This window comes from Lissotriton vulgaris, chromosome 1_1 (assembly GCF_964263255.1).
Source record: "Lissotriton vulgaris chromosome 1_1, aLisVul1.2, whole genome shotgun sequence".
NCBI lineage: Eukaryota > Metazoa > Chordata > Amphibia > Caudata > Salamandridae > Lissotriton > Lissotriton vulgaris.
Genome location: NC_141685.1, coordinates 469,365,255 through 469,377,663, shown reverse-complemented (window position 1 = coordinate 469,377,663; position 12,409 = coordinate 469,365,255).

Genomic DNA, 12,409 nt, shown 5'->3' with positions numbered 1-12,409 from the left:
AGTGGGGATCGTGAAGACCACCTCAGCAAAAGAGACAGGGGCATTTTATCAAGGGGGTTTATCTCCGCTTTTTTTGGCTTTAAAAGCCAAGAAAGTGGAGATAAAATTATCTCCCTATTACCTAGCTGTCGCTAACACCAGTTAGCGACAGCTAGTAAGTAAGTAAATCTTTCTTTATTCGATTTTCAAGTTAGATAAAAACCATAAAAGAATTTCAACAAGCATATCATAATATACACATTTAACAGATTATTGATTTTACAGCAGCATAAAAAGGGATAATCTTTCCCCTAGTCGTTTGTGATATCTCACATTTTCTAGCATATACGAGTGGATTTTAGTCAAAGATCTTCCCTATGTTTAAAAATACATTTAAAAAAAGTCACTATGCATTTACAGACTACTTCAATTTCTATAAATTGTAAGCGCATCATGGCAGGACGACCTCTTCTCACACCCATTTTTCTTAGGAGAGGCATTAGCCAAAGTTTACGGTGTACAGAGTAGTATTTACAAAACAGAACAGTATGGATGGTGGATTGTTCTGATGTATTGTCACATGGGCACACTGTTAAACGCTCTTCCCAACTGTTTTTTATCGGAAGGGCCACCAGTCTATGAAAAATGTTCATTCTGAACCTTGTCAGTAGGAAGCGTTCAAATTGTGACTGAACATATGTCAAGTACGGTTCAATCTCTAGGGTGGTCATAACTGCCAAAGAGTGTTGAGTTGAAGGTTTTCTTGCCACTGTGCAAAGTCGCATCTCTTCCACATGGCCCAAGGCCCTTTTTTTTAGTTCTTTTCTAGTTATTTCACCAATTCGTTCACGTGTGAAATAGTAATTACTAAGCCCTAGGTCTGTGAGAAAATTCTTTATGTACATGAGCCACTCTATCTTCCCCACGTGGTCCAGTGACATGCAGTCTGTTACTATCTGTTTAGATAGGGTGTTTTTCGTCGCAATCCAAATACATCACCAAAGCAAGAGCGGCTGTATTTTAGCCAAATCAGTTATGTGTGGGACACCTAACTCCATATGGCAGGCATAGATGGATGCACATTTGGGGGTTGCCAGCAAGAATCTTAGGAAATTGTTCTGAGCCACCTGTAGGGATTTAGTGTTTTTATGTCCCCAAAGACCTGCCCCATAAAGTGCGGTGGTTTAACATTTTGCTTTGTAAATATGGAGCAATTCTACTGGCGGTCTCTTTCCTAGTTTTTGGTAGAAGTTTTTGAGAACAGCAGTTGCTCTCAGCAACTGATGCTTTCGTGCTTCTATAGCTGGTTTCCAGTTTAACCTTTCGTCCATCATGATTCCAAGATATGGGTATTGGGCAGTTGTTTCAATCCTTTTGTTGTCAAGGAATATACCTTTTCCCCCTTTCTTCTTTCTACCTGCCACCATAACGTAGGTCTTTTTTACGTTTATGCGCAGATCCAGACTGCCCATAAACCTCGCATACCTGTCTAATGCCTTCTGTAATTTAAGCGGAGTGCGTGCGAGAATCATGGCGTCATCCGCGTATAATAAAGCAGGAATCAGGCGATGTTTTACTCGAGGAAGGTCCTGGCCCCCTCTCAACATCTCAACCTCAAGACCATTTGTATAGAGGGAGAAAAGAAAGGGAGCCAGGACACAACCCTGCCTGACTCCACGCTCCACCGGGAATGAGTCAGTTAATTCACCGTTCACTCCAAAACGCACTCTAGCAGAGGCATTTGAGTAAAGCTCTCTTAAGAAGGTTACGAGGGCCTGGTCTATCCCCATCTCAATAAGTATAGACCATAGTTTTGAATGGGAAACACAATCAAACGCCGCCGACAGGTCGACGTAGACCATATACAGCCTGCCCCGCTTTGCTGAGACATATTTCCCTATCATTAATGACAGATTAAGGGCTTGCTCCGTTGTTCCGAAGCCCTCCCTAAAGCCGAATTGGATGTCAGAAAGAAGCTCCCCGTCCTCAACCCACTCCTGTAAGCGTTGAAGAACCACTCTGCCCAGTACTTTCCCCAGCGAATCCAGGAGTGAGATTGGACGGTAGCAGGTGACATCATGTCTTTCACCCTTCTTAAAGATGGGAACCATAATGGATTGGGTTCAGGATTTGGGTAGGCCACACATCATTGCAGAATCAAATACCCTTTTCATTATTGGGGTCCACAAATCTGGTTTATATTTAAAAAAATCCACTGGTACCCCATCTGGGCCAGGGGCTTTGGCGCTTTTACTAACCGTTAAGGCATTAGTAACTTCAATTAATAAAAACTCTAATGGGATTGGAAGGGAATTAGATTGTTGTGTGTTCCCATTACTATTTGTCCCCCCAGGGAGCTCTGATTCTGGGGATTTACCAAAAAATTTTGAAAAATGTTTTACCCATGCAGGTCCCTCTATAGCCACTTCTATTGTCGGTTGGTTCTTTTTATCTGCTAGGAACGGGGCTCTTAACACTTTCCAGAAAGTCTCGCTGTTTTAATTCAGAGAACTTTCATGTAACTGGTTCCATAGGTCTTGTTTCACTTCTGATTTTCTTTCCTTGCAGGCTAATCTGTAAGACCTTCTCCGCAACTTTATTTCTTTCTGATTTCTGATTTTATTTGAGAGTGCTCTTTTTAGTCTTTTATGGGCCACAGTGCACTTGTGATTTAACCATCCTTTTTTATATCCCTGTTCCCTTTCTTATTTACAGTTAGACTTTTTTTTTACATTTTCCTATGTTTGTATCTAAGCAATTTAATATAGCCGGATAGCCGGATAGGACGCACATACCACCTTGGTTGTTATTTCTACTGGTAGACAAAGAAGGGGGTTCCCCGTGGGTAGCTTTAGAATATGGGCAGGTAGTAGGGGGGAGAGACCAATTTAAATAGAAAGAAAGAACACCCTGCCTCGGGATATAAAGGCCCCAGCTAGAGGGTCCAACAGATATATGTGAAGGGATGATTGACCTAGGAGCTGACACTACACATAACAATCACATGGTCAAATCAAATAGACTGTACAGTTCATGTTAGAAATATATATATTTTTTATTTTTTTAAAGATGGCAAGGATATAAATATTGAATATAATTTTCGTATCACAAATACATTTAGATCATAAATAGGACATACATAGATATGGGGACAACAACAACAGGGAAGATAGTCCTACCCAGTACCGGCCACACTTCACACACACTGTCTCATTCACTTCAATCTCTTCCCACTCTCTCATTTTGTACCATTCACCATTCATTCTACCATTCATTCTTCTGATCCTGGCGAGTACAACACATAGGTGGTTAATGTGTTGTATGGATCGGAGTGTTGGTCCAGGTAGATGGTTTTAACTACGGGTCCTGATGTAGTTAGGACAATAACTGTATTCCTGGAGACACAAGGCTTGAAGAGATTGAAGTGAATGAGACAGTGTGTGTGAAGTGTGGCCGGTACTGGGTAGGACTATCTTCCCTGTTGATGTTGTCCCCATATCTATGTATGTCCTATTTATGATCTAAATGTATTTGTGATACGAAAATTATATTCAATATTTATATCCTTGCCATCTTTAAAAAAATAAAAAATATATATATTTCTAACATGAACTGTACAGTCTATTTGATTTGACCATGTGATTGTTATGTGTAGTGTCAGCTCCTAGGTCAATCACCCCTTCACATATATCTGTTGGACCCTCTAGCTGGGGCCTTTATATCCCGAGGCAGGGTGTTCTTTCTTTCTATTTAAATTGTTATTTCTACTGGGTCTATCTTTTCCCAGCCCAGGTCATAACCATTAATTTTAGAAAGGTGTAAATTATTTTGGGCGAGAGCTGCCATTATAAGCGGGGGTGAAAGTTGGCACTGTTCTAAAGATAAATTCACACCCAAAGCAGCATGATCGCTTAGGGAGTTTACTAATACTCTAAATCCACTGAATGTATTTACTGATGTTGCTGTGGCTAGGATGTAGTCTATAGTCGACTCACATCCTCTTCCTAAATAAGTTGGGTCCAAACATCCCTGTGAATTTTGTACCTCGTTAATTATCACTAGGCCTAAATCAGATTAGGTTTCATTTAAATAGTTTCCTACCATAGAATGGTTAAAGTGGACTATTTGCTCATCTTGATTTTCCGCTAGACCACAGATGTTGGTATTAATTTTTGGACAGGGGTGTTGATTAAAATCTCCCCCCCCAAATAATACTTGGTATGCCCGTGGATTTCATTTGATTTATCCATTTTCCAAGTTTTTGGCGGAGCTCACCAATTATTTTTTCCGCCTCACTACCCGCTAAATTGTCATAAAAATTTACCAGAAGAAAGTTCTCTTTCTTTCTAAAAGAGAGATTTAGTAATTGGTAATTCGGTTCAATTTGGAGGACCGTTATTTTTAACTCTGATATAGTGTTTGCTATATATATGGTCAGGCCACCCTTTGCTCTTCCATGGGTAACTGCTATCGCTGGGGAGAAGTAGATATTATATATCCCATCAGATGATGTTCCGTGATGGCCCAGGTCTCCTGTAAACAGATAACCCCATATTCTTTAAAGAAATTTAGGGCGCTATCGTCCTCAATCTTTGCGCGAAGGCCCGCTATGTTCCAGAACAGAAGTGATATCATTCCATGTTTCTGTACATGCGGTGCCTCACTTAGGGGAGCCTCCTCTAGAGGAGGGCTGTCTGCTGTCGGGTGCATCTTCTCCCTTAGGGGGCCTATTGTAGTATCTGGTGAGTTTTCTTAGTCCAGAGTTTCTGCCAGGGATATCAAATTAGAAACTGCATGGAGGTGGTCATATGATATCATTTCCTTGTTTCGCTCCTCCTTCATTATGTCAGAACTTTTTTTATCGCTTGTTTCTGGGGAGATACTTTCTAATAGTAATCCCTCACCCCCACTTATATTCATACCAAGTCAATCCACTTCGTCTAGCCCATAGAGCATTGAGAAGTGGTTAAAAGTGGGAAGGATAAAGCCCTGTTGTGGTGGGAAGCTATTATTATTATGCCCCCTGTACGAGAGTGGCCAACTTGGGTAGTTATAAGGGTTTTGAAAATGAGGTTGGTGTCCAACTTCTCTCCATTCAAAGGGGTTCTTTCTTACAGGATTAGCTTTTTGATAGGATTGTGGGTCTCTTGGATAAAAATAACTAACGTAGTGGGTGGTGATGGAATCCCCCCCCCCCTCTTGCTTCATACCAGTCTCCAATGCATCTAACTGTTCTGTGGTCCTTAAAGTTTATTATTACTACGTCCCCTTTCTTATCCTTTGGACGTGAACCTACCCAGTTTGCAAGTCTTACGGTTAGAATTTCTCCATCTACATGGGCGGGGAGTGGTCTATTTTGTTCTAACCAATAAATTGTTTTATTTTTTAGGGCATGATGATTTTCCCTAACCCCTTCTGCTAATTCGGGTACTCCTGTCATGATGATAGTAAAGGGGGCAGATTCAGGGGGTAGATCTACATTTCTAAACGTGTGTCTGTGGGATCGCTGTGGGGGCTGTTCCCTATTCTCGTTCTCTATTCTATTTTTATTGGATTTGGTGTTATTCTCAATTGCCCTTTTCTCATCAGCACTTAGGGGCTCCTTTTGCTTCAGGGGGCCTTTTGCTGATAGAGTTGATGGTTCTTTATTGGGCAGAGTTTTTGTGGGTTTACCCACCGGTTTCTTTTTCCCCGCTACAGACCCAGTATTCGCATTAGAGCTGCTAGTGGAGGGTTGTTCTATAGTGAGGGTACAAGTCTCAGCGAGGCCTCCACTACTCTTTGTGACCTGAGTTTTTACTAATTCTGCCAAGTTGGTCGCCTAATTTATCCAATTTAGCGCTGATCAGTCTCGTTCTCTCAAATAAGGGGAGTAGAAGAGACCTAACCATGATCTCTAATTTGGATAAAAGGTCACCCTCTAAATTTGAACCATGTGGCTGCGCCTGTGGGTTACTAGAGGGTACTGAGTTACCAATCTCTATTGGCTGCGAGTTTACTTGGATAGCAGGAGTTGGATTGTTTATGCGTTTTACCTGGCGTTTTTTTTGGGAAGATCCCCTTCTTTTCCTTTTTCTCCCATTTGTACTCGTTTCCCCACTCTGAGTTATCGTTGGAGGGGAGGTGATGGGTAAATTTGGGGAACTTGATAAGCCCGTAGTGTCTGTCCCCAACGTGGAATTATGAGGGGAAACATTTCCACTAAGGCAGATCAATTCATCATCCTCCTCTCTTGAGGCCGACTGGGAGGGGTCACCTCCTGTTAAGTTTTCCGTACCCGGGGATGTTGCGTGGGCTATTTGACCTAAAGAGGAGAGCTTTCCCGTTAATAAATCAAGGGATAGGCGCTTCTCAGTATCAGCGATTTCTTTCTCCAGGACAGTGGTAATACGCTTAAAGAAATGATCAATCGTGCCAGTAACTATCCCTTTAGAGGTCTTTACCGTGATGTTTTTACTCATCCCCGTAGGCGAAGCCATAGTAGTTAATTTAAATATTAGTTATGGTACGTTGGGGAAATAAATCACAGCAAAGTAGGCTGTCTTAAAGTAGCAATGACAAAAGGGTACGTTACAGCAGGGGGCTTAAATCTTACCAGTACATGCAAGAGTACCAATGTTCGGGGGGTGGCCCGTCCCGTCCTTGTTTGTCCTTTAACGGCCACAGACGGCCCCGCCCTTGTCCCGGGCTTCTCCCAGGACGCTCCCCGCGCTCCCGCGCAGCGGGAATGGCCAATTGCTGATATAGGGACTCGATTGGAGGGCGGTTCAAGCAGGGAGAGCGGCCCAGGTGCCGGTAATGCGGGCTGGCGGGTGCTCCTGGGATTTGGAGTCTAGGACCCGCTACTCTCTCGCAGCCCTGCCTGTAATTTCCACACCCCCACTCAATATCCAATGGCCGCTTTCACGAATGGCCTCAGGTTCCACAAAGCACTGAAGTCTCCTCACGAAGCGTGACCCGCAAAGCGGGTACCGCGAGGTGTGGCGCAAAAGAACCAAGAGCGCCAAGTCTCAGCAGGTAACAAAGATGCAGCAAAGCGTCTCAAGTTGTGTCCGAGGGCTGGAGGTTTAAATCACATTGGAGGGCGGTTCAAGCAGGGAGAGCGGCCCAGGTGCCGGTAATGCGGGCTGGCGGGTGCTCCTGGGAGTTGGAGTCCAGGACCCGCTACTCGCTCGCAGCCCTGCCTGTAATTTCCACACCCCCACTCAATATCCAATGGCCGCTTCCACGAATGGCCTCAGGTTCCACAAAGCACTGAAGTCTCCTCACGAAGCGGGACCCGCGAAGCGGGTACCGCGAGGTGTGGCGCAAAAGAACCAAGAGCGCCGAGTCCCAGCAGGTAACAAAGATGCAGCAAAGCGACAGCTAGTAGGAGATAGCGACCATCTTGGGCACCACTTTGCATGTCAGTGATATTTATCACTAATGACATGCAAAGTGGGCGTGCCAAGATGTTAGCGACTGGAAACAGTCGCTAACATCGCTATCTCCTATTCCCAACTTTTGGAGATATTCGCGCTAAGCGCGAATATCTCCAAAAGCTAACACCTGCCCTGAGCAGTTCTTAGCCATGTTAAACAATGGGAGGTGGATAACATGGCTAAGAGCATTAGCTCGCTAATGCATGAATATCGCTGACTTTTCAGCGATATTCATGCATTGCGGCCGATTTTTATCGCATTTGCGATAAACCTTGGTAATACCAAGGTTTATCTGCGATAAAAATCGTCACAGCTCGGCGATAATTTTTTCACGCTAACCAAGCAATAGCGATAATTGTCGCTATTGCTTGGTAATATGCCCCACAGTTCCTAAGCTAGAGAAAATTGTAGCCAGGCACTGCCTAATACAGGAACTCCAAACGGACAACGGACCGCCTTTCAACAGCCAAGACCTCCCCAACTACCTAACATCCAGAGGATCCAAACACTGCCGGATTACCCCCGTTGTCCCCCAGCCAATAGCGAGGTCGAAAGGTTTATGAGAATCATCACAAAAGTAATTCGTATAGCCCAGGCGGAGCAATAGTGTGTGGAATGGGCAATCTACACCTTCTTGAAAGACTACCACCTAACCCCACACTCAGCATCTTTTGTTTCAGGCAAAGTGTTGAGGACGTTATGCTGCAGCATTCGATGTGGGAACAAGCTTGAGTGCCGCACAGCATGCTCACTCTCGCAGGGAGGGTCAAAACCGACAAGCATGAGCATCATTCTCAACGCAGGTGAATCAAGGCGCCGAGACTCTCAGCAGGGAATTGGGTGCTGGTGAGAGACTGATATCCAGGGAGAAAGTTACAGTTCCCATTTGAGCGCCACCCACGGAAAATCACCACAATCCAATTATTAGGAAATCCCAGAGTCTCACATGACCCGATGGACGAACACACAGTAGAGAAGCCAGACAATCTGAAACAGCCGATCCACTCCTGCCATGCCCTGAACCTTTAACATCCTGCAGCATCCCCAAGTGACTGCTGAGCAAGCTCTGCCCTCGGCCCGCATGTGGAGGAGGACACTGAAAGACCCAGCACGAAACCCGATGGACATGACATGACTGGGGCCTCCCGAGATAGCATCTCAGCAGAATCCAACTGTATCCCAGCAATTCGAGGACTATGTGATGGAATAGTAGAGTCTGGGCAGCAGACCAGGACAATCAGGAAAATAGGCTGCCTTTATCCTTTAGCCCACGGGGCGGTGCTCTACATTGTGTGTTATGGCTGTAAGGGTGCTGTTTATGACTGAGTATAGTTATTGGTCACCCATTTGTTTTATCGTTCACGTTATTTTATTGTTGGGTTTCGGACCGAGGGGCGTTCCGTACCTTGTCCCCAGCCTCACAATGTATTTGGTATGGCCCTGCTTTCGCGTATGGCTGCAACGGGAACAACGAGGTAGGTAAACTCCTTTATTGAAATACATGTAAGAAAGAGGCCAACATGTCCTTCCCCATCAGACGTCCCTCTGTAACTGCCCAATTCCCACATCTCACCAACATTCCCATAGTCCAATACAAACAACAACCACGCACTGGCACCAGAAGGAGTATGTGCAGAGTATGGTAGTTTAAAGATAACCACAACACATCTTCCCCTTTATACACAATAAACATATAAAATAAAACTATCCTTTAACACTGCTAACAATACCTTTGGGTATGTCCTGGGAAAACTATAAACACAAGATGTGATCACCACAACATAAGAAATGGTGGTCCTCTTTACTATCTATAACAAAAGTAGAGAGTAAGGAATTTCGTCCAAAGGGGCTGGACGGGGAATACTCCTGATCCCCTGATCAAGGAATTATTACAAACAGTTGGAGGAGTACCACCCGATGAGAGGAGAGAAGGCTCTTTTCCTGACAAGGAAACACTGTTCCTTTGTTAGTAAACCCCTCACTCACCACCTAGTGGTGACTTGCTTCATCATCGGGGCCCACCCAAGTGGCCTAGCGTCACTTGGGTGTGCTTCAACACCTGGTTTACAGTGGAGCAGGTAGTGAAGTGTGGGGTGCAAAAAAACAGTGTGAATGTTAAAATTGTCCTGGTTAACACTTCAGTATTAGCTTTAATAAAAAGGTAACTGGACAAAGTTTAAAACATATGGTGAGATACTGGCAGGGGAGTTACGGCCTGTGTATCTCTGCTATGTGTTGGTCGACATGTTTCTACCTTATGGGGTAATCCCCGGTATTCCTCAGGACCAAAAACAAGGAAGTGGGAGGTGTGGGTCCCCTAAAAGACGCACCCTGTCCTAATTCCTTGGTCTTCCAGAAGATAAAACTGTATCTCTGGGAATTCACTCCTAAGGTTTAGGAGATGAACAAAAAACCTAGGGAAGGAAAAAGAAGTAAAGGAAGTAATTACTATCCTGTTACGAAGTGCAGTGTTTTTGGTGAAAAAACGTCGTGCAGGTTGTCCTTTCGTTCCACGGTGGTGAATGGAAAAGGTGCCTTCTCAAGTAGAGGGCGTGTCTACTTATGGGGTGGGAGCGTGCTCATTTTTGTGAGAGTGCGCTGTGGTATTTGTATACCTATGGACGAGTCTATGGTTGAGGCATGAGTGTCCTTAGTGCGTGCCTAGGTCAGCATGCTTTAATGAGAAAAGAATTTAGCGCGGTGCTTATAGTATTAACAGCGTGAGTTGTACTGCGCTTAAAACAATGCCATACATTCGGTAAAAGGATTGCAAAATTATCCTACTATGGATGCGTGGTGAACAAAAGACATACAGGACTCTCACAAACATAAAACATATAGAGAGGCACGGAGCTGGACTCGACAGAGTCAGGGCTTACTTCAGTAATGCTCGTGATTGACTTCATCGAGCTGGGGGTAGGCACTTCACGTCTGCCAACGTATTCTATGTGGAGAAGTATGGATTCGATTAATCTCAACATGAGTAGATCTAATGGGCGTGAGCTGGGGCGTTCAAGGAATTAGTTCAGCCCCAGGGGAGGGAAAATCTACTTACAGTTCGTCGTGAAGAGCAAAGGCAAGTAGCCTACATCTACCATCCGCCGCTCGGTTAGGAATGAGTGAGCGAGCGCGGAGTAGATATCTCTGGGAAACCCGCTTCCGGGGTAGGTCACGTGACACTACGGGAGCCGGTGGGCGGGAGGTTGTCCGGGTGATCTAGGGACGCTGCGCATGCGTGATGGCTTAAGGTCTGCGCATGCGTCGGGTTGTCAGGGTGATCTAGAGACGCTGCGCATGCGTGTTGGCTTAATGTCTGTGCAAGCGTCGGGTAGTGGAAAATAGATGCGCTTGGGAACTAGAGGGGCAAAGGATGTCAGCATTGGCTAGCGGAGGGAAAAAGCCCATAGCTCCAAGGGTGTGCGAAAATTAACGGGAGACTGGGGGGCCGGTACAAGTATTGGACACAGCGGTACTCGTGGTGGTGTGACTGTACCCACGGGCTGGTGTTGTTCACAGTGCCCCAAGAACACATAGGGTGTCACACTCGAAGCTGTGGTTGTCAAAACAGTAGATCAATTTTGACATATGTTAAATGGTGTGAAGCCATTATTTGATTACAGAATTCCATGGTATGTTATCATTGAGGCCCCGTTGGTGGGTGGATAGTCTATATATCCACCTTTGTTCCTTCTCGAACAATCGGGCTTGGATGTTAGGCCCTGGTGTCAACTGTTCTATTATCGTCCACTTCATGTCGTTTGTGGTGTGATGGGCCGTCAGAAAATGATCCGTTAGTTTGGTCATGTTCTTTTTACATCTGATTGTGCTTCTGTGTTCACAGATGCGTTGTTTAATTTTTCGTGTCGTCATGCCCACGTATGGTTTTCCGCAGGTGCAGGTGATAAGATAAATGACGTTACTGCTGTTGCAGTTAGTTTGTGCCCTTTGCTCCCAAACCTTTCCTGGTTCCAAAACTATGGTCTTTGTGTTTTCTGTCAAGTGACAGACACTACAATTTCCGCATCGTGAATGGCCCGTGACTGGTGGGAGACCCCATATCTGTGTCAAGGTTGGGTCACTGTTGCTTTTGTTTTGTCTTGGTCTTGTGTTAACCAGAGTGTTTTTCAGGCTCTGTGCTTTTTTATATGAGAAGAGAGGTTTCTCCCACTTGAAGGATCCAGAGTTGACTATTGGCCAATGTTTCTTAATGCTTTTGCTGACCATGTTGGAGATAGCATTGTATGTGGTAACACATGTGAGAGGTGTGTTGTCATGGTCTTTAGTGATTTCCTCCAACAGAGCTTGGCGAGGTTGATTTCTTGCTCGTTTTTGGCATTTAGTTGTGATCTTTGTGGGGTATCCGCGTTGTGTGAGTTTGACCGTCAGGTCTTTGGCCTGTTCTTTGTAGTCATTAAGTTTACTGCAGTTCCTGCGTAGTCTTAGATACTGTCCATAAGGGAGGTTTTCCCTTAATGGACGGGGGTGAAAACTTTCAAATCTCAACAGGTTATTTTTTGCGGTAGGTTTGAAATGAGTTTTTGTAGTCAGACCTTCTTGTTCTCTTCTGATCTCAATGTCAAGGAAAATCATTTCATTATTACTCACATTGTGGGTAAAGTGAAGATGTTGGTCGCAAGTGTTGAGCCAAGTGATAAATTGTGTTAGAATTTCTGGTGGACCCTTCCAAATCGTAAGCACATCATCTATATATCTGCGCCAGAACTTGATGTTTTCCAGATATGGGTTGGCGGGTGAGAGGATGTATTTTTGCTCGAAATCGTATACATACAATCCCGCTATGCTGGGCGCAAAAACACTGCCCATAGACGTGCCGCCTATCTGCAGGTACAGGGACCCTTCGAACTCAAAGAAATTTCTTTTGAGTGCCAAGGTTGCACATTTGATTATGAATTCCCTTGGTGTTCTATGTTCCCAATTAGTTTGTTCTAATGTTCCTTTGAGAACATTGATGGTGGCATCCTGGGGAATATTGGTGTAAAGGCTTTCAA